Here is a 22022-nt window from a genome sequence, read left to right as displayed (position 1 = left end):
TGATTCCACAAGACGACGCTGAACTCTGTAGTTTTGGTTTTTTTTTTTCTCTGGAGGTTTCTATGTGGAGCTTCAAAAAAATGCAGGAAAAAGCCTCTCTCTACAATAAAAACACTTAAAAACGCAGATTCACATCTAAACCAAAAACGCATTAAATAATAGAGAAAAGGCAGAAAATGGCACAATCAGAGGAAATAATTATTGTGTAGTTTGGTGCAGACAGCGGCAAAAACAAAAAGAAACAGAATTTATACAACATGTGAACACGGCCTTATAGGCACAAATAAGCAGTGTCATATAGTGACACAGAAATATAAGAAAATTCTGGCTGCTATGAATATGAATGAACAGTCTGGGGCATCTGCTGAATGACCCTTACTGATGAATGGGTGTGGCTAGGGGTGTGGCTAGGGGCAGTGTCAAATTTTGCCGCAGCGCACTAGGCGCACAGCTTACTTTGTCCCTCTTTCCTTTCTTCAAAAGTTGGGAGGTATCTGGGCTAGTGCTATCACTCGCAACATCGCTAGCAATGTCACAGCGTGTAAAGCACCCTTTAGAGTCAGTATGTGGAGGTGTGAAGCATTATGTTGCGGACGGGTGCCGGGCCGCTGCAGGGGCTGCTCGGATCCGGGTTCGTTACTGCGACTCGAGTGGTAGCTGGACTGGGGAGGAAATCCTGGCCTATCCCGAGTATGGACTCCCATTCATCCTTTACACAGACGCCAGCAACGTGGGCTTAGGTGCTGTCCTGTCCCAAATGCAAGATGGCAGGGAAAAGGGGATCGCCTACGCAAGCAGGAAGCTTCGGCCGACAGAGGAATCCCGAGAATTACAGCTCTTTCAAGTTGGAGTTCTTGGCACTCGTCTGGGAAATAACAGAAAGGCTCAAACATCGGCGAAGTTCACCGCTTACACGAACAACAACCCTTTGACACATCTGGACACAGCAAAATTGGGGGGCCCTGGAGCAGCGATGGGTGGCCCGGCTAGCCAACTATGACTTCACCATGAAGTACAGGGCCGGCCGCAAGAACACCAACAAGGATGCATTGTCCCGAATGCTGGACCTACCCGATAAAGGGGTGTAGGAAGATGGTTTGGAGGAGATCGAGCTGCCCGCGTTCCATCAGCCGAGGGACGGAAAGCCCTATGCTGGCCAGCAGCAAGCGAATTTTGACCCGTTACCCTGCCAGGGGTGGCAGGAAGCTCAAGATCAGGAACCCGCGGTCCAGCTTGTCAAACTGATGATTGCCCAAGGTGCTTCTCGACTAGAACCTACAGCCCCCCTCAAAGCTCAGCAGTTGTGGAAAGAGAGGGACCGCCTTTACCTGCAGCAAGGAAAGCTGTACAGAGGATTGATCAACCCAAAAATGCACGAGAAGGTCCGCCAGCTGGTGGTACCACAGGCGTGTGTACCCAAGGTCCTGAAGGCTTACCATGACGGAGCTGAACACTTCGGCTGGAAGAAGTTAGAGATGCTGCTGAGGGAGTGCTTCTACTGGAGTGGGATACGAGAGTCTGTAGAGGCCTGGTGCAGAGAGTGTGACCCCTGTGCACTGAGAAGACGGGATGAAACCAATCAGAAGGCCCCGCTGCAGCCGTTTGTTAACAGCCAGCCGTTAGAGTTGGTCGCTCTGGACCATGTCTAGCTCACGCCTAGCCGAAGTGGTTATACATATGCACTGACCATCTAAGACCACTACTCCAGGTTCATGGTGGTGGTCACCGTCAAGGATTTAACGGGCCATTTAACGATGCAAGAACGAAACTTGTGGCCCGAGAAACTGCCCGACCTGGTGGACATGTATAATAATATCCCTTGCAGCTACACCAAGTGCACGCCTGCGTACCTGATGAGAGCCTGGCCTGGGAGGCTGCCGGTGGATCTAGAATTGGACGTCGAGGTACCTGAGACTCTTCCCCCCACTGCCAATTGGGATATCAAGCGACAGAAGCAGTATCGGCAGATCCAAGAGTATGTGGAAAGGAACCTGCACCAGAGCCAGGAGAGACAAGAGCAACTCTTCAACAAACGGGCTCAGGCTGCCCCTTTCGGATCCGGAGATGTGGTGCTGACTCTTCAGCACCACATCTCCGGATCCGAAAGGGGAAAAGGAGGACGCACAAGCTCGATGATCAGTGGGAAAGGACCCACTATGTTATCCAATCTATCGGATGGGAGAATCTAATCAGTCGTGACCAGGGGAAGCCCACGTGACCACGGCCACTGTTTCCAGGGATCACCTGAAGAAGTGTCCAGAGCCCCTGAAGTTGGTAAAAGTTCCCACTCCTACGCCGAGCGTGGAAAAGAAGAAAGAGGTGATCCACACAGTGATGGGTGATTTTCCAGCTGATTGGCCTATGCAGAATGGTGCGGTGATTGTTCCTGTTATAATGTTCCCACAACCCGTGGAAGAGATAGAGCCAGAGAGGTCCATCAGCGAGCTACCAGAACGAGCACCCAGGGATGCACCTACACCACGCCCCCGCAGGTCTCTGCCAGCCATACCTGACACTTGAGAAGAGGGATTTGTCGTCCCCTATCCTCCACTAGACCCACACGAGAGTATTGGGTCCTGAAGGTCCACACGCCCTAACTTTGGTCAGCCCCCACTCAGATACAGGGAGACCGCAATCTAGGGGTGTTGCATGTTGATCATGTAAATAGATGTATGAATGAATGCCAATTACCCGAGATTCTCACCTAATTCAGAGTATTAAAGAGGTAGTGGTTCCCGGCTACCAACAAGTTTGGTTCCGCGTTGGGACCCTTTGATGTTTCCCGTTTGAATTTACTTATAAAAAGACACGGCTGAGAACTTGCAGGCCAACCCATAAACTATTGGGTCTTGTAAATAGCCCTAGACCACCCTTTTCATCATGAGGCAGTCTCCGAAGAGGCTGGTTGGAGGAAGGGCCTGCAGCAGAGTAGGCCGAGGTCCCGTCACCATGGAAACCAGTGACTACCCTCTGGGTCAGGGGTCCCCTGGACATGGGGCCTCTGAGAGAGAATGCCAGGTAAGGAACTTATTACTCGGCCCGTGTGGGCACCACCCGGACCCGAACCCATTTCCTGGACTGGGGAAAAGGGGTGCACACCAGTGCTTAGCGGTGGCACCAGGGCTAGGTTTGTTTGGGTGGGTTAAGGTGAAAAGGACATGGTCCCATCCCGGTTAATAAAAATGTTTTATGCAACGTTAAAGTAAAATGGCTCCCGTTAAGGGAAGAAACCAAAGTATCCATGAATGTAAATATGTTATTATGCTTGTAAATGTCTTATCCCCTTCTATCCTCTTTTGCGGTTACAAAATAAACTGGTGGTGGTCGGACAGCCCGCGGACGGTCTGTGTTTAACCAAGGGGGAGTGTGAAGCCCTGGCCGGGCGAGGTAGTCACAAATAGGCCCCTGCACTACCCCTTTCCCTCACAGGTGACATCATCCAACCTTTAAAACCCTAGTCACCACCCTCAGGGCTAGATGGACACACCAGGGGTCAGAACTAGGCAGAGTAGGCCGAGGTCCCGTCACCACGGAAACCGGTGACTACCCTCTGGATCAGGGGTCCCCTGGACACACCAGGGGTCGGAACTAGGTGGTTAGACACCCACCAAGGAATCTAGAAAGCCCGGGGTCGGGAAAGTAGAGAGTTGAGTGTTAGAGTTCAAGTTGGAGAGGAGTGTGGGCTGAAGCTGGGTGCAGCTCCAGTAGAGGCGAATACCCCAAATTGAACGGTGCCAGGGTAGGAGCCCTGGTGCCAGTGGCTAGGAGGCAGACGGCGGTCTTCGTCTGCAGGAGTCGGGAAGATGGCTCGGTGGAACCGAGGTGGACCGGGACAGGGTAGTGAACCGCTGGTACCGACCCGGGGAATCAACTCGGAAACCGGAGCACACAGGGGGGTACTTGGACCCTGAAGCCAGGACCAGAAACGACTGGAACTGGTTAAATTTACCGATTGAGGCCAGGACTAGAGGTCCTGTCCCACTCAAAGTCCCTATTAGAAGACAACAGCCCACTGAGGGGGATAGAAGGCCACTGCCAGGGCTTTGAGATCCCACGGGCCAGCGTCTGCGGGCAAGAGCTCCTTAGGCCACATCCAGCCGGGAGTGGAATCCTAAAGTTGCAAGGACAGGCAATCCACCATCTTAAAAAGGTGCAGGAGAAAGACAGAGACCTCTGCACCAAACCCCAACGGGTCCCGGGGCCACCATCCCTACCCATGGAGGGGTTAACAACTTGCTGCATAACATCTCCCCCAGGTGCCCCGTAACTACAGCGGTGGTGTCCAACCTCACCACATACTGTGGGTGGCGTCACAAACTTAATACGGCTCAGCCCGTACATATACGTCCTACATCCACCACTATAACCCCCTTTTTGATCGGCGTGACCGTGAGACCCCCGGGTCCGGAGACCCTCGAGCCACCCACAGAAGGTCCGGATCCAAGCAGCTCGGCTGCTGCGAGTGGGGCAGTACATAAGCATACCCAGAAGGCCATAGGGGAGGCATTCAGGTTTTGGACGCTGCCATGTCCAACCCCACCAGCTGAGCCATGGGACAAGGACCGGAGAGGAGTTACGACCGCTGCAGTAAATTGATGCTGCAGGTTCTGTGCCAGATGCAAAAGATTGACTACAGGAACGCTGACACTCGGTCAGCCTTGACCCGGGAATTATACCGTTGGGATGCCCAGAATGATGCAGAGGACAATGAGAATCCCGACGATATTGACCCAGAGGGTTTAAACTATGTGCCACATCATGGATCTAGTGATGGGAATCAACTTGGTCCCAAGTAGCCCAAGCAACAGAGTTGTTTGCTGCATTGGGGTCTAAATCCTCAAGAGAAGAGAGGGCTTGTGTTCTGGAATTTGTTTATGGGGTTCCAGCTGCCGTATCCATCTCCCTGGCTGAGGGCCAGCGCTCGGAAATCCCTCTGGCATATGTGCAGTTGGACCTAAGGACCGACCAGGTCGAGGTCGAGGTGGAGCTTTTGGACAGCCTCCCCACACCTGGTATTTTGGGTACTAACCAGGAAGCGATTGATGTGGGACTTGTGAACAGGCTCCCCACACCTGGTATTTTGGGGACCAACCAGAAAGCGATCAATGTGGGACTTGTGAATAGCCTCCCCATACCTGTCATTGTGAAGACTGACCAGAGCAAGGCTGATGTGGAACTTATGAACAGCATCCCCACACCTGTTATTTGTGGGTCTGACCAGGAAGACGTCCATATGGAGCTTATGGACAGCCTCCCCCACACCTGTTATTTTGGGGACTAACCAGGAGGAAATTGAAGTGGGGTTCATGGATGGCCCCACCAAGCCTGTTGTTTCGGATACCACCCAGAGGGAAGTGGAAGTGGGGCTTGTGGATTACCTGCTCACATCAGTTATTTTGGAGTATGACCTAGGACAAGGACTATCCAGCTAGTTTGTAGCAGCCATCACTCACTTTCAAGCCAAGCAGGACCCTGGTGTGGATCTTTCTAACATCTTTTCCAAGGATAATTCACATTCCCAGTCTCCATCATCCACTTCTGAGCCAACAACTATGAGTAAGCCTAACCAGACTGTGGCTATTGACTGGGGGAAGATTGATAGTAAGAAATTTATGCAACCCCACCTCGTGGACCCCACCTTAGTGCTTGTCCGGAATATGGCTGCTCAACCTGGGGAGGTAATCAGGGGGAGGTGTATAGATGCAAACCTCTGTTGCTGACCTCATCATTAAAAAGGACAATGCCGTAAAGAGGAGAAGGATGATCAGAAGCCTATCCTGTCTGGCTAATATTAAGAAGGGGGAGGAATGTGATGACCTGGACTCTGTCAGTGCACAGCAGGGGTTAAATTTCTTAAAATTCAGCCAGACATGAAGATAGTTTGTTTATAGACGGGGGGTAAGTCCTCATTGTTTTTCCAAGATTTTTGTTGACTCATGTAATTGCCTTGGCTAATGAAGGCCAGACACTCAGATAAATCAATTATGCGAACTTCCCATTGTATTACTAAGTGAGCTGCTAGATGTGATGTAACTTACCTGTCTCTCACTTGTCTCTGGATATTTGAATATGGCTTGAAATCTAGCCAATAAGAGCCCAGTCTTTTCCACTAATCATGAAGACCCCAATGGTCTGAATGGAGAGCTCAGGGGTATAAGAAGGTGGACTGTCCATTGCCCAGGGAGACTCTTGCTACATGCTACCAATCTAGGACCTGCAGATCCGATTGGCAAGCCATAACCAAACCTGGATTATAACACTATATGGACTTCAGCATCGAATGCAAGGATTCGGCTGAGCTATCAAGGACTACCTAAGGACGGAATCCATCTTGGTACAATCCAGTCATTTGACTACAGAATTTGCAGTCCTCAGCCAGCTTCCTAAATCTGGCGCTATTCCATTCTCGGTTGGTGCCTGACGAAACCTGGGTGCTGCTGTATTGGAGTAAGTAGCCCTGGAAGCTCTGAGGCATGGACATTCTAATTCCTGGTGAGCCAGCGGAAGGGTGAGACTCTGTTGCATGTTACATTTGTGTGTTTTGCTGGTTATGTGCCATATGCCGTTAATTGTTTGGGGATCCAATAAAGTCTTAATATTGTGATTCCCTCACCCTGTGTTGTCTGAGTAGTGTTCCGCCCACGGTTAAGGAGGTCGGGTGTTCAGTTGGGATGAGCCCTGGGCCATGCTGCCTTTCTAAAGGCGGCTGGGCCAGCGGATGAGAGCACAAACTGACCCCCGTGTCTCCACAGAGGGGACCACACACCATTTTTTAACATTATTTAAATAGATCATTTTCAAAGCGGTGTGGGATCACTTCTATTTTTGATAACCAGCCAGGGTAAAGTAGACAGAGATGTTGGCCCAGTTCTCCATGAACCCAAACCCCTCCTTCTGGCACCAATTTCTAAGCCATGTATTTATTTCCCTAAGCTCCCACTGTCTTTCTAGTGATGCTTGTGGCATCGGTAATATTTCTGAAAACACCACCTTGGAGGTCCTGGACTTCAGCTTCTCTCCTAGTTCCCTGTAATCATTTTTAAAGACCTTCCACTTCCTTCTAACGTTGTCATTAGTACCAATGTGCACCATAACTGTTGGGTTTTCCGCAGCCCCACCCAGCAACCTGTCTATCCGATCTGTAATATGCCAAACCTGAGCACCCAACAGACAACACACTGTTCAGCATTCACTCTTGGCTACACATGACCCTGTCTGTCCACCTAATTATAGAGTTCCCTACCACCAACATCTGTCTATCTGTCTGGTCCTTCTCTTTCCCTCCTGCCTACAGCAGTCGTTTTCCTAGTTTCGAGGAGCAATGTTCTGCTGTGGTGATCCTATTCCTGGCCCTGCATCTCCAATATCAGCCAAATAGGCATATTTAGTAGGTTCTGCCAGGTCAGGACTAGGCTCCTTGACACTTTTCCCTTTACCTTCTTCTAACTGTTACCTAGATACCTACTTCTGTGTCTTGAACATTCGCACCTCCACTCTTCTCCATATTACTAGCCCCAGCCAGAGCATGCTCATTGAGCTCTAAACTTTTTTCCAGGTTTGTAATACTCCTGAGTGTTGCAAGGTGCATATTTAGATCTATTACCTGGGCTTCCAAATATGCAACACACTGACATTGAGCGCAGACATAGTCACCCTCGAACGGCTGTTCAAGACAAGCATACATCTCACAAGACGCACACTTGTAACATTGTCCATGGAACACATACTAAATGGGGATAAATAGGACAGATAAAAACAATGGAAAACTTGAAAAGTAACAACAAACTATGCTCTTGTGTCAAACTATGATATTGTATTCAACTATGCTATACATTTACCTTGCAGCAAACACTTAAATTGCAGCCTCACCCACTCTGCAGCTTTGCTTGGTTTGACTGGAATTTACAGTTCACGAACCAGCTAACAAACAAAACACAATGAAGCACCTGACAAATATCACAAAGCCTCCCCCTTTTTTTCCCCAGTAACAGAGATAGTACAGATAGATAATATCCTAAACAAGCTAAACAGCTACACAGTGATCACAACTATGTGTTCAACTATACTACACACTTACCTTGCAGCCAGCACTTAAATTGCAGCCTAGCCTTGCTCAGCAGCCTCACTTGGTGTGAATGGAATTTATAGTTCACTTACCAGCCAGCAAAGCAAACACAATGAATCACCTGACACAAATTACAAGACTTCCCCCTTTATTTTCCAGTAACAGATATAGCAAAGATGGATAATACCCTAAACAATCTAAACAGCTACACAGTTACCACAACTATGATATTGTGTTTAACTATGCTATACCTTGCAGCTAGTACTTAATTTGCAGCCTCGCTTGGTGTGACTGGAATTTTTCAGTTTTAGAAATACAGTTGGAAGAATGCAAAAAGAAGTCCATCCATTCAAAAGCCAAAAGGTGGACCTCCAGGCAAACAAGTCACAGTCAAAAAGTCAACTCATCGCAAGATTTATGAGATCTGGGGCAACAAACACGACAGTGGAGGTGGCTTGTATGCTTCATAATAGTGAGATCCCAGATGTCCCTGCAAGCATCAGCAATTCACATTACACAAGTCTGGAATGGTGACCCGAAAAAAGGTGAAGAAGCCTCAACTTCAATATCATCAATCATAAAAATGCATTGGCTCAAGTTTGCAAAGAGGTACAGTAGAAGATTGGAAATGAGTCATTTTGTCATGATGTGACAAAGCGATATCAAGAGACAAGGAGCTCCTATACTGTCCTTCACACTAGGGGACCCTAGGCTATACCTTTACTCCAGATTACCCCTAATGGTGGAGATGCTTGAGTCCTTTCTATACCCTAATCAGCTCCCCCACCCCAGGGACGGAAAGGGCAGTAGTGTGAGGGAAATGCAGATTTCAACAGACAGAGATAGCCAAAACATAGTCAAACAGCACACTCTTAGAAACCAACAGTAAGACAGTAAAGGGAAAAGCAAAAAGAAAGGCAGCAAGAAAAGGACAAAAAGGGTTATTACCACAACCACGCACAGCAATAATACACAACAACCACCAGTACATCTGGATCCAACCACCTCTCCAGACCAGTATAGAAACTATAGCTGCCGCTAATGGAAGTGTCCAGTCAGCATATATAGGAGGGGAGCGAATGTGACTGACACTCCCACATCATATGACCAAAGGAGATTAACAAGCAGCCCAGCAAAGATTAACTCTTGCTAGAATGCCTATGAACCACCAGTCTGTGGGTTGATGCCCGAGTCTCCCTGCACTGATCACCCACCACAGAGAAGCCAACAGGCAGAGTGCAAGAATTTGTGGTTTCCACAGATCCTGACAGTTGGCGACGCTTACAAAAGCCTCCTAGTGACAGATTTGGAGTGATGAGACAAAAGTCAATAGATTAGGCGCTGATGGGTGAAAATGAGTCTGGGAGAAATACAGGAAAAAGGGGTTAAAGTATCAAGAAATTAAAGGAACTGACAAGTTTGGTGGAGGAAGCCTGATGATATGGCATTATTTCACAGCCAAAGGCACTGGATACTTGACCAGGATCGATGTGGTCTCAATGCTGAGCTATATGTCAGTATCCTACAAGACAAATTACTTCGTACACTCTATTACTATGGGTATGAAAAGGATGACAGTGTTCCAGCAGGACAAACACCTAAAGCATAAGTCAAGATTGGTGAAGAAATGGTTCAAAGACAATGAAACAGAGTTGCTGGATTTGCCCCCCACAGTCCCCAGACCTCAACCCAATTGAACACAAGTGGGTAGAGAGGAAGAAAAAGCTATATACATACACAAATGAGTCCACCAGTATGCACCAACATTTGGACCGTTTAGAAGAGACCAGGGGTCAGATTTCGGTCGAGACATGCTTGAATCTGATCGAGAGCATGCTCAAAAGTATTCAGGCAGTGTTGGAAGCCAAAGGTGAATTTACAAAACACTAAGAAAAAAATAAAAAATTTAAATTCAGATATTTATTAGCAAAACAGTGACAATGTAGGGACATGATAAGAATATGCATAACTCATCATATGCTAAATGTATGTCTGAGATAGCCAAGATGTTTGTCTATAAAATTATGGTAGGCTCATGCTTAAAGCTGTAGTGGATTCAAATCATTGTTACCCCTTTTGCTTGTCAATGTAACATCCAAGGCTCTATTCATATTAGATTATAAAATATTACATTTTGCCATATTATGTGCAGTATTTGTCTAGTTCTATAGTTAATGCATATGTGGCGCCCCTGAGGCTTCAGTTGCCACAGAGGTACTGCACCTCAGCCAGAGGTGTGGTATTCCATCTTTGGTAAGGTTATCATAAAAATCAAATGGAAAACCGGTTTTAAATGCCGCGCTAAAAACCACAGATGCTGTAGATAAAGAGATTTCCTTTATTTCACAGTTCTACGCGTTTCAGAGACATCTCCGTCTCCTTCCTCAGGAAAAGAAATCACATTACAAACAACAGGCCACAGGACCTATATATAGGAATACAAGTAGCCACATATGCATCTGGGAAGTGAACAGCCCATATGACTCAGAGCCAATGACTCAGCGCCACATGAGAAGAGAGAAAAAAAAAAGGGAACACAGTGAATCATCAAGAATGAACAGAGAGAAATTCCTCCTTAAAAAACATGAATATTATAAGGGGAAAAACAATAAATCAGTGGATAAATAATAAAAAATATGAAATACAAAATAAAAACTATTTTTTGAGTGTTATTTAATAAAGAAAAAGGGGGAGACAAGAGAAAATGAAAAGCACAAAGCAGATGGTGTGCAAACCCAGAAAGGTGCAAGTGATAACACTGATGCCAAAACCCCTACACTAAGCGGGAGTTTGGTTACCGTGAATATGTACTCAGAGAAAGTGAACATAAAGGAATGTGTAAAACAGGTAGTGAAATTAAAATACATCAGGGATGTCTTTTGGTAGAAATAAATATCTTTTATGTGTCCTTGAACATGTAAAAAGGCATATTTTAATGTAAAAGGGCCAGATTAAAAAATAAAAAACAAAAAAAAATAAAAAATCCCAAAAGATTTTTTTTTTCTTTCTTTTTCTTCCCCTTTCCTTCTTCCTTCCTTTCCCCTTTCCTTTCTTTTCCTTTTCTTTCTTTAAAATAAATGAATAAATAAATATTACTAAATGGTGTCCTTGGTAGTAAAGAATCACTGGATTAATAGTGGACAATTTATTAGCGCAAATGACACACACTACTATGGAGCAGTTCTATTGACAGGGAAAAAATGCGTTAGACGGGTGGGGAGAAGGAGCGATCCCCTGGAAAGAGAAAAGGGTACTAGAGTGCGTGCGTGATGGGGTGATGTGAGTTCAAGACACTGAGAGGAAGCAGGAGTTCATACCCGTTGGAAATAAACTTAGTGCGCCTGCGTTAAGCAAACAGAGAATCTACTGGGGGCTACAATATTTTTTATAGTCGGTGCCCTCCTGAAGGTAACCCCAGGGCGACTAGGTAACATACCCTTAGGCACGGGGTCACTTAATAATATCCCCCAATGTCTAGAGAAAATATTCCTGATGGTATTGTTATCACTACTATATGTGGTGATAAAGTTGATAGAAAAGTCGTTTTTTCCATCAGTATCCAAAGGGGGTGAAGCTTTTTTAGGCTTCAACAAATCTGCTTGTTTCAATTTTCTTAACCAAGAATCTTCAAAAACATTAGTGCATGCCCTCATCATCTCCCGCCTCGACTACTGCAACCTCCTGCTCTCTGGCCTCCCTTCCAACACTCTTGCACCCCTCCAATCTATCCTAAACTCTGCAGCCCGCTTAATCCACCTCTCCCCTCGCTACTCCCCAGCCTCGCCACTCTGCCAATCCCTTCACTGGCTTCCCATCGCCCAACGACTCCAGTTCAAAACATTAACCATGACATACAAAGCCATGCACAACCTGTCTCCTCCCTACATCTGTGACCTAGTCTCCCAGTACCTACCTGCACGCAACCTTAGATCCTCACAAGATCTCCTTCTCTGCTCCTCTCTTATTTCCTCTTCCCACAATCGTGTACAAGATTTCTCCCGTGCATCCCCCATACTCTGGAACGCTCTACCTCAGCACATCAGACTCTCCCCTACCGTGGAAAGCTTCAAGAGGAACCTCAAGACCCACCTCTTCCAACAAGCCTACAACCTACAATAGCCCTCAGCCCAGTAGACCACTGCGCAACCAGCTCTGTCCTCACCTATTGTACCATCACCCATTCCCTGTAGACTGTGAGCCCTCGCGGGCAGGGTCCTCTCTCCTCCTATACCAGTCTGTCTTGTACTGTTAATGATTGTTGTACGTATACCCTCTTTCACTTGTAAAGCGCCATGGAATAAATGGCGCTATAATAATAAATAATAATAATAATAATAATAATTTAACTGTTTCATGATAGGCTTTCTTCATCAACGACTTAGGATAATCCTTCTCTATGAAACGATCCCTCAGTATCCCAACCTGTTCTCTAAAATCAGTATCCAGGGAGCAGTTCCTCCTAATACGCTTATACTGATTTATGGGGATGTTGTGCAACCACTTAACATAATGTTCACGCTGGTTGTGGATGTAACTATTAGCGTCCACCCTCTTAAAGAAAGTTTTTGTGAGGATTTTATGATCTTGATGGAATATAGTGAGATCTAAAAAATGTATCTCATTCTTATGTACAGTGGGTGCAAATTTTAAACCCCAATCATTGCAATTTAGGTTGTCAGGAAAGATTCTAAATCAGCATGATCATTGTCCCAAATAAGGAACAGATCATCTATGAACCGTTTATAAATTATGATACCACTGTCAAAAGCCCCATTCTCTATGTGCAGTAGCTCAAAAACCCCATAAATAAATTTGCATACGAGCATGCAGCCTTAGAGCCCATGGCTGTGCCAAGGCACTGATGATACAACTTGCCATCAAATGTAAAATAATTATTGTTGAGGAATGGATAAAACTCATTCCCTCCAGCAAGAATTCTTTCTGAGAATGTGGGATTCTGCTATCACTAGGAAGTGTGATAAGCAAAACAGCCCTAGGTGATGATGGATGTATGAATATAAAGATGCTACATCTATAGTGAGGAATATTTAGGAATCTTTCCATGGGATATTTTTTATAAAATCAATGAGATGGGCTGAATCCCTAAGGTGGCTTTTGAGGCCAGAGACATGTGGTTGCATAAGTTGGTCTATGTAGTGGGCCAGGTTTGCTGTCAGGGAGTCTATACCCGATATGATGGGCCTCCCTAGGGGATTCACCAGATCTTTATGTATCTTTGGCAAGTGATAAAAAAATGCCATATTTGGGTCCTTGATTTGTAAAAATTTCTTTTCAGATGGGTTTAAAATATTCAGATCCACCACCTTTTGTATTAAAATCTTGTAATTTAAAATGGCTGACTCATAATTATTTGTATCCGCTGCTTCATAATACACTGGGTCAGATAATATTCTGGACGCCTCTTTTAGATAGTCAGTCCTGTTTTGAATCACAACCCCCCCCCCCCCCCTATCAGCTGCCCATATAATGATATTGTGATTCTCCCATATTACATTATAAAATATTACATTTTGCCATATTATGTGCAGTATTTGTCTAGTTCTATAGTAAATGCATATGTGGCGCCCCTGAGGCTTCAGTTGCCACAGAGGTACTGCACTTCAGCCAGAGGTGTGGTATTCCATCTTTGGTAAGGAGGAGGTCAACATCGGTTTACACAAAGCACAACACCCTGGCTCAGAAACACCTCATCAAACATGGCAAGGGCATGATTATACCCAAAGCCAGGCTGGTGGAGGGGAGTCTTAGGAGTGGGAACACAGTACCAACGCACACGAATTCACTGGAAGGTGACCCTCAAGCAGGGTCGGACTGGGGTGCCAAGGGCCTACCAGGATAATTGACTCTAGGGGCCCACACTATAGCTATAGTAAAAGTTTTTATTACTGTGCCGCCCCCGCGTCAGCAGCTGGGCTGCACAGATCCGGATCCGCGGTGGCTCGAGAGACGTCCAGACCCGGGGGTCATGCGGCCACTCAAAGGGGGTATATGTACAGGGGATGGTATGGAAAGTTCGTGACGCCACCCGTGGTGTGTGGTAAGGGTAGAATACCACCGCTACAGCTGGGAGTACCCAGTAGCGATGGTGGGGGCAGCCAGGTATTTAACCCCTCCATGGGTAGGGGAAATGCCCTGGGACTCGGTGATAATGTCAGGGAGGTGCCATCGGGCCGGTAAGGGTTAATTGTGTACTCACGCAGTCCAATAATGCTGATGCTGACAACCGTGGTAAACCAAAGTTCTTGATGCCACTGCAGCAGGGAGGGAGCACTCCTGGATCCCGTGCCCGTTGGTGTTGCTTGTTAGCCTGTGACCTTGACCTTGGCACCTCTTTTCTGTAGTTGGTCCCTTTCAGCTTAAAACTAAACGGGTCCCACTCACCCATATGGCTAACCGAGTGAGCTTGCTCTCAGGGTTCACGCTTGGGATTTTCTGGACTATGCAGTGGGAAAGTCCTATCCCCCTTGTTGCGCTAGTACCCCGATTTTGGAGCGGGTGGAGAATGAATCGTGAAGGCTCTGTCCTCATTGGGTGAATTACCAGGACGCCTGAAGCTACTTCCTGGCCTGGGGTCCACGTACCCCATCGTGCCCTGGCCCCTGCCCGGTGATGGCACAAGGCTGCCGGCTGTCCTCCTCGACAGTCCGTGCCCCTTGTCATGATCTCCTGCGACCAAGGTCCTGCTCCTACCAGGCCCAACGTCTGCCATCTAGTAAATGAGGAGCCCAGCTCCTGACCTCTCCTCTTGAGAGTCACCACTCAACTAACTTGTGACCTCTCCTCTTGAGAGTCACTCCTCAACTAACTGTCTCCTAACACTCCTAACCTCCCCTTAACCAACCCCCCAAGTGGCCAGCCCTATTCCCTTCAGGCTGTCCACTGGTGTGTCTGGTGGGTGTGGTGCAGAGCGTTCCTAGGGTTTTGATTAGCTTGTTCTTAGCAACACCAAAGGTCAGGGACCCGTAACCAAGGAGGAGGTGGATATTATGCAGAAGGGCAGATTGCACAATACCCTGTGAGGACCTGATAGGCCAGGGTGTCACATTACTTGATCATTTTCGTCTTCTCTCAGTATAACATGCGCCTTTTAACAAACTCTACAGAGCGCAGAAGAGACCTGTATTGTGCCTGCATATAGCACAGGATTTCTTGTAGCACCTTATTTATTGTAGTTAATAATGGAATCTATTATTTACAATCAGTTCCAGTTTTTCTTACACACGGACATTCCTTGTCCTAGGAAAACCACCGAGTCCATCAGCCAAATTATATTCAAAGAGAAGCAAAACGCTATCCAGCATCTTCACATGGAAAAGTTTACTAACGTTAATCCCCCTCTGTCCTCATCTATCTGGGAAATCCCTTATTAGGCCCTGTGCGCACACTGTGCTTTTTGCCCCGGATTTTGCTGCAGAAAAGCTGCAGAATTTGTTCATAACCTTTCTGCACTCCTTCCCCAGCAAAATCTATGAGAAAATCAAAATGCTTTACACACACTGCGTTTTTTCTCTCTCCAGCAGCAAAAAAAAGTAGCATGTACCTTAATGTCTGCAGGTACCTGTGTTTTTGCCATTAAATAATGGTTAAAAACTGCAGGGACCAACCAGCGTTAAACTGTGGCAAATCTGCACCAAAAACGCAACAAACCGCAGCAAATCTGCACCAAAAACGCAACAAACCGCGGCAAATCCGTATGCGGTTTTGGTGCGTTTTTTTGCAGCGGGTGAGGAATTTTTTTAAAGAATGCCATTTTCCAGTGTGCACAGGGCCTTAAGCGTGCTTTTCACGCTGGGACATTGCTAACGATATATCGTCGAGGTCATGGTGTTTGTGACGCACATCCGGCATCGTTAGGGACATTGCAGCGTGTGACAGCTAGGAGCGACAAACAGCGATCGCAAAAACGGCAAAAATCTTTGATCGTTGACACATCGCTCTAAATCATAATGTCGTTGGTGTTTCATTCCGTAGATTGTTCGTCGTTCCTGTGGCATCACATCGTTGTGTGTGACACCGCAGGAACGACGAACATCATCTTACCTGCGTCAATCGGAAAGGAGGAAGGAAGGAGGTGGGCGGCATGTTCCGGCCGCTCATCTCCTCCCCTCCTCTTCTATTGGGTGGCCGTTTTGTGACGCCGCTGTGACACCGAACGCACCTCCCCCATGAAGGAGGGATTGTTTGGAGCAGCAACAGCGACATCGCTGGACAGGTATGTGCGTGTGACGCTGCTGTAGCGATATTGTTCGCTACGGCAGCGATCACCACATCTCGCACGAACGACGGGGGCTAGTGCTATCGCTTGCGACATCGCTAGCAATCGCTAGCAATGTCACAGCATGTAAAGCACCCTTTAGAGTCAGTATGTGGAGGTGTAAAGAATTATGTTGCGGACAGGTGCCAGGCCGCTGCAGGGGCTGCTCGGATCCAGGTTCGTTACTGCGGCTCGAGTGGTAGCCGGACCCGGGCTCGTACAGCTGTCCGTCCTCACAAGCGTAGGAAAGGGGGGTATTTACAGGGGAGAGTTTTTGTCAGTGACGCCATCCGTGGGTTGCGGTGATAGTTAGTAGCACCACTGCTGAATGATGATGGGACGCCCGGGGCTGATGGAGCAAGGCAGCAGGATGGAATCCCCAAGGGTAGGGGAGGTGTAGTCCCGGGGCCCAGGGGGTTTGCATGGGAGCAATTAGTGAAGGAATGAAGACCTCGCATCACCTCTCGTAGGTGCTCGGGAGAAAAAGAACAGTCATAAGAGGCTAACTCCGGCACACTACCGATTTCCCATAAACCAAAAAATAGAACGCAGTAGTTGGATGTAAAAAATCCTTTTCTTTTATTTCATTTTGTAAGTGCAAAAATGTGAGAAAAACGGTGCTGTACAATTGTCCGCCAGGTGTCGACGTTTCGGCTAACAAGCCTTCATCAGGTCTGACAGGCTAAATACATTATTTACAGATGAGAAAACAAAACAAAGAAAGGAAATTAATCATTTGCAATAGATGGCTGCATTTGTCAAGGTACAAAAGGCAAAATCTAAAAATCAGAGACCATAGGTGATCATAAAACCATAGAGACAAGGGTCCAATGCATGCAATTTAGACATTGGGGATACCACATATAAAAGTACATAGAACCTGTTGATTATTGTTGTGATGCAGCATGGTGAGTATGGAATGGAAGTGCCGTGGAGTGACCGTACAGAGAACATGGTAAGGACGCTCACCTTGACTTAGGCGGGCTTTGCACGTTGCAACATCGGTAACAATGTGTTACCGATGCTGCAGCGATAGTCCCGCCCCCGTCGCACGTTCGATATATAGTGAAAGCTGCCGTAGCGATTATTATCGCTACGGCAGCTTTACACGCACATACCTGCCGTGCGACGTCCCTCTGGCCGGCGACCCGCCTCCTTCCTTAGGGGGCGGGCCGTGCGGCGTCACAGTGACGTCACACGGCAGGCGGCCAATTGAAGTGGAGGGGCGGAGATGAGCAGGATGTAAACATCCCGCCCACCTCCGTCCTTCTCATTGCAGCCGGGCGGCAGGTAAGGTGAAGTTCCTCGCTCCTGCGGCTTCATACACAGCGATGTGCGCTGCCGCAGGAACGAGGAACTACATCGTACCTGTCGCTCCCCCGGCATTATGGAAATGTCGGAGGCTGCAGCGATGATACGATGACGACGATTTTGCGCTCGTTCATCGTATCATCTAGGATTTACACACTACGACATCGCAAGTGACGCCGGATGTGCGTCACTTTCGATTTGACCCCACCGACATCGCACCTGCGATGTCGTAGTGTGCAAAGCCCGCCTTACACTCGGATGGCAACCTGGTAAATATGTAGGGTGGCTGCAAGAATGTAGTGCCCTCCGTGCGGAGATAGCTAAAGGAGGAAGAAAAAGAAGAAATAAAATGAAGAAGAGCAAGGAAAAAGGAAAAAGAGAGAGAAGGCGAGATCAGAAGGTGGTGCCAGTCCAGACATACCCTATATCAAATGTGGAAATCCCTGGGTAATGTCGGCATATGGGATCAGATCCTAGGAAAGTATGTGGATCATGGTGGGGAAGTCTGGAATAGAGAACATGAAACTTAATCATAGAGGTAAGAGAGTGGGGAGTGACCCATTGGGTTGGATAACAGAATGTTACTGATTATCAGGTAACAGTAACAGTAGTGGGTGGAAGAGGGGAGATAGAGTGAAAAGGCGAGAGTAATGTTACCTATTGGCTCCGGTGGTATGGCCTGGAGAAAGATCCGCACGGCCTGGGATATATTACAGTCATAAGATAGTAAGGAAAAGGGCAGCTCCTATGATGTGGAGTCAGGGTCCCGGGCTCACGCTAGGAATCAGGATATTGTGCCTGATTGAAATTCTGCTATACCAGAGGAGATAACACAAAAGGAGATTCAGTGGTTACTGTGGGGTCAAGAGTGAATAAAGAGGGAATAGAGGTGAGAGGGGGGGTAAGGGAGAAACAGAAGGGGGGGATAGAGGAGAAAACATGTTACCTGGTGACTTCAAAGATATAGCCTGGAGGAAGGTCCGTTGGACTTGGAGAATATAGCAATCATGAGAGGGTCACACAGAGGACAGCTCCTGTAGCACGGAGTCAGAGTCCAGGGTTCACACTTGTAGTCAAGGTGATGTGCCTGTTTGTTACCTCAGCTACATGGAATGAAATCAGGAGAGATTTAGTGGTAGCTATGGGGTGTGGAATAGAGGAGAGAGAATGGAGGAGAGAGATTGAAGTTACCTAATGACTTCAGTGGTATGGCCTGGAGGGAGGTCCGTTGGGCCTGGAGGGAGTCAAAGGTAGCTGGCTAAGAAAGAGAGGGAAACAGTAAACACACATCATGCGTTGATGGTGTGGGTCTAGCGATGTCCAGGTGAGTCACCTTACCATGAACCCGTGGTGCCGCAGATGTAGATCGCTCGTCCTGTGGGGTATAAAGATGGTGGGGAAGCGTCCATTTAACTTGGAAAGAGCCGCGACGTCACTTCCGGTTCCGTACGAAGTGGTGCATGATGGAACTCGGTGTACGCACGAGTGCGTGCGCGAGTGGTTTCCAGTGTTAGAGGTGGGGAGCGCGTCACTGCTGCTGGGTGGAACGCGGAAGTAGGGTATTGGAGCGCACATGTGACAAGGAGGGCGTGTTAGTGAGTCACATGACAGTGTTGGTAGTGGATCCAGGCGCTGAGATCATATTTCAGTGCAGGAGTGAGTGACAGGCTGGTTTGTGGTTGTCACAAGGTAGTGCTAGTTCTGTATGGCAGAAAAGGAGAATTAGAATACCATATAGTAGGATAACCACGTATATAAATAGGGTATATGCAGTGAGGTTATATGGTGGAGTAGCGATATGAACGTAGTTAATTATTTCACCTTTAATGTTAAGAGGGGGACAATAAACAAGTGGTTCATAACGAGACAGCACTGTAAATCAAAGATATGGGATAACCATAGTCCTATGCAGGTACTCACATGAAATTAGTATATACATGTATTCACATATACATTGTCAAAACATGAGGTAATCAGACATGGGAAAAAGGAACTGATGATGGAATATACTATAAGGAGAGGTCCATTAGAAAACCTGTTCATATCTCCGGTTCAAACCGTGGGGCTCAAGGGTGCCCAGAGTGTGAATCCATCGGGCTTCCCTTTCTCGAAGGAGTTTAACCCTGTCACCACCTCTGCGGTTAGTGCCAACCTGATCAATGACCTGAAACTTGAGCTGAGAGATCCTATGACCTGCTGTTATGAAGTGGAAGGGAACGGGTAGTAAGATGCGACCACACCTGATGTCCGACTTATGTTTGTTGATGCGGTCTCGGATATGTTGGGTTGTCTCTCCAACATATCCGAGACCGCAAGGGCACTTGATGTAGTAGACAACGAAGGAGCTATCACAAGTAAAGAAATCTCTGATGGGAAAAGATTTACCAGTTCTAGAGTGTGTGAAGGAGCATCCTTTGGTGACGTTGGAGCATTGGGCACAACTCAGGCATGGGAAGGTGCCAAACTGTGGATTACTGAGGAATTTTTGTTTGGGGGCGTGATGACTAGAGCCTATGTCTGCCCGAACCAGCTTATCCCTGATGTTCGGTGATTTTTTGTAGCAGAATAGTGGGGGTGTCCTAAATTCACTGATTTGTGGATAGGAGAGGCCAGGAAGTGGCCAATGCTTTAAGATGATTTTCTTAACCAATGGAGAGAAGGGATGGAATGTATTGACCAGGGGCATGCGCTCTGATTGTGTTTGTGGCTTATGAGATAAGGATCTCATTTTGGTAGCTATGTTAGCAGGGTAGCCTCTCTGCCTGAACTTGCTGCTCATCTCGTTATGCCTCGCCATACGATTGTCCTCGTCGCTTACAATCCGGTCTACTCTCGTATGCTGACTTATCGGCAAGGAATTTTTCGTGTGTTTGGGATGATTGCTGGTGTAGTGGAGAAGGCTGTTCCTATCCGTGGGCTTGGTATAAATGTCGGTTGTGATAGTACCGTCCCTATTTTTGATGACCCAGCAATCCAAAAAATTTATCCTGTCAGTACTGTGGTTGATGGAAAAAGTTAGGCCTGTTTGAAACGTGTTGACCTCATCATAGAATGCGAGTAAGGAATCTAGGTCGCCATCCCAAATCAAAAAAATATTATCTATGTATCGACTCCAAAATAAGGCGTGGCGTAAAATCTGGGGATGGGAATGAATGTGTCTATCCTCAAATGAGGCCATAAAGATGTTTGCGTAGGGGGGCGCGACGTTAGAACCCATCGCGGTCCCCCTACGCTGCACATAAAATTGATCCTGGAACAAAAAGAAGTTCTTTTCCAGAATGCCTTCTCCCTTAGACTTACATGGTTGCCACCCTTTCCAAGCATCTGGATACTTCAGCAAGGGGTAAAAACAACCACTGAGGTAACCAACGTTTTCACCTCTCCTTAGGGAATTTACCTGATGATCAGTAACATTCTGTTATCCAACCCAATGGGTCACTCCCCACTCTCTTACCTCTATGATTAAGTTTCATGTTCTCTATTCCAGACTTCCCCACCATGATCCACATACTTTAATAGGATCTGATCCCATATGCCGACATTACCCAGGGATTTCCACATTTGATATAGGGTATGTCTGGACAGGCACCACCTTCTGATCTCGCCTTCTCTCTCTTTTTCCTTTTTCCTTGCTCTTCTTCATTTTATTTCTTCTTTTTCTTCCTCCTTTAGCTATCTCCGCACGGAGGGCACTACATTCTTGCAGCCACCCTACATATTTACCAGGTTGCCATCCCAGTGTAAGTCAAGGTGAGCGTCCTTACCATGTTCTCTGTACGGTCACTCCACGGCACTTGCATTCCATACTCACCATGCTGCATCACAACAATAATCAACAGGTTCTATGTACTTTTATATGTGGTATCCCCAATGTCTAAATTGCATGCATTGGACCCTTGTCTCTATGGTTTTGTCATCACCTATGGTCTCTGATTTTCAGATTTTGCCTTTTGTACCTTGACAAATGCAGCCATCTATTGCAAATGATTAATTTCCTTTCTTTGTTTTGTTTTCTCATCTGTAAATAATGTATTTAGCCTGTCAGAGCTGATGAAGGCTTGTTAGCCGAAATGTCAACACCTGGCGGACAATTGTACAGCACCGTTTTTCTCACATTTTTGCACTTACAAAATGAAATAAAAGAAAAGGATTTTTTACATCCAATTACTGCGTTCTATTTTTTGGTTTATGGGAAATCGCTAGTGTGCCGGAGTTAGCCTCTTATGACTGTTTATTTTCTCCCGAGCACCTACGAGAGGTGATGTGAGGTCTTCATTCCTTCACTAATTAGCTATTTTTGACCTCGCTCCCTCATTTCCCCAACAACGCTTTTTTCGGGATTTGCCAATGTCGCAATCCGGTTTCACCACA

This window comes from Anomaloglossus baeobatrachus, chromosome 1 (assembly GCF_048569485.1).
Source record: "Anomaloglossus baeobatrachus isolate aAnoBae1 chromosome 1, aAnoBae1.hap1, whole genome shotgun sequence".
In the NCBI taxonomy this organism is placed as follows: Eukaryota; Metazoa; Chordata; class Amphibia; order Anura; family Aromobatidae; genus Anomaloglossus; species Anomaloglossus baeobatrachus.
The sequence above is the reverse complement of the archived record's forward strand: the minus strand, read 5'-3'. Positions refer to the sequence as shown.